We start from the raw sequence: 2011 nt of genomic DNA, 5'->3' as shown, positions 1-2011 counted from the left end.
TTCACACTTGATGACAGTTTGTTTGTTTTAGCTCAAATGTGTGTCATTTTTGGTCAGAGACACCTGGAATCTCCACCAAATTCCTTCTTTTTTTTTTTTTTTTTTTTTTTTTTTAATCCAAGATGGCAGTACATTGAAACAGCACCACTCAGAGGACGGATAGAAAAAATTCCCTGAGAGTTTTAAAAGAAGATGCATGAAGCTAAACCTGTCTTGGAAAGGCAGTCTTTAAACAAAAATATAAAAAATACAAAAAAAACATCTGTGTGAAGGAAATTTATTTAGCAAGTAAAAGTTACATTTTCATATTCTACTATGCTACATTCAGACAGAAATACTGTACTTTGTATTTTCCACAATTATCTGATAATTTAGTTAGTGGTTACTTTACAGTTACAGATGTAAAAAATAAATAAAATTACATGCTGAAGAGAGCATAGAGGATTTTTAAGGCCGTTACCAATGCCGATATTTGGTGACTTAAAAATCAAATATTCCAACATACTAGCCAATGTTACTATGATGCCGATTTTTCAGGCAAATTAAACATAAACAGATTTCCCTAACATTTTTTTTTTTTTATGTTTAGTTAGTTATTTACTAATTTATGATCTGACTGGCTTTGCTCGAATCAGCTAGTTATTGCTTGTGGCATTCCAAACACCTCGCCAATAGGGAAGTTGCAGAGTGCCCTCTGGTGGCCAAACTATGCAACATCAACACATATTTGTTTTAAACAAATAAATAAACAAATAATATGGCTGAAGGGTGTTTTTGCTGTCTCGCTAGACCTTCTACTTTGTCCTGCTACGTATTAATATGATATGCATCATTATGGTTGAGCTGTTGCTCATTTAAATAATGTAGAGTCCTCAACATTTTAATAAATCGAGTAAGATAATTCCAACTAAACAAAATCTAAGAGTATTGTAGAGTAGCAAAGAACAGCTCCCACTTTTAAAGAGAGAGACTGAATATTGTAAGATCATTTTATTGGTCATTACGTGTAAATCATTTTAAAGCTTCGCAAGGAAAAATGACAGGTGAAAAGTGTATATTGAACTGCTAATCTGTTTGTCAATACATTTCTGGAATCCCTCTTTGGCACACAGACAGAAGTAGAAGAGAAACTCATCCTTTACCTAAATAATGTGTAAGTAATGCTTACACCAGAATAACTTTCATTGGAAAGCATTACAAGTTTCTCTCCTACTGTTTTGAATGTTACTGAGAATGGGTAAAATCACAACTTCATCATTTATTACTTGTGACATTTCTACATGCATCTCCATAGTAGAAACTATATTTTTCATCCACCTGCTTCCGCTTATCCTTTCCAGGGTTGCAGGAGCCTATCCCAGCTCGCCAGTCTGTCGCAGGGCTAACACATACAGACAGACAACCATTCGCTCTCACATTCACACCTATGGGCAATTTAGATTAACCAGTTAACCTATTCCCATTAACTGCATGTCTTTGGACTGTGGGAGGAAGCCAGAGTACCTGGGGGGAACCCATGCAAACTCCACGCAGAAAGACCCGGGCCTGATGGTGGAATTGAACTCAGGACTTTCTTGCTGTGCAGCAACAGTGCTAACCACAGTAGCTCAGATGTATTTAAGTTTATATGGTTAAATGCTTTAATGTTCTGGTGGGGATGATAAGATTGGAAAGTTGCTAAACAAAAACAGGCAGCTAATGAAACATCTCACAGAGTAAATGATGGCATGTATAAACAGAGCATACTAGTCGAGCTGAGTGTTTCAGAGGTCATGATGGCGAGGGGTTCACTGCTCAGTCAGAGAATTCTTGGAAAACTAGGCAAGCTTTCGGGCAGCACTTTAAAAACAGACTTAATTCAGTTGTAGAAATCACAGCAGGGGCTCAGCAACACTTGTGAAAAGGATCCTCAGCAACTACAGTTCATCCCAAACTCATAGTGCAATGTGGGGGACAAAAATAACATTTAAACAAAAATCCAGAAATACCACAGGCTGGACCCAAGATCACT

This window comes from Simochromis diagramma, unplaced genomic scaffold, assembly GCF_900408965.1.
Source record: "Simochromis diagramma unplaced genomic scaffold, fSimDia1.1 OVJJ01000091.1, whole genome shotgun sequence".
Classification (NCBI taxonomy): Eukaryota; Metazoa; Chordata; class Actinopteri; order Cichliformes; family Cichlidae; genus Simochromis; species Simochromis diagramma.
The sequence above is the reverse complement of the archived record's forward strand: the minus strand, read 5'-3'. Positions refer to the sequence as shown.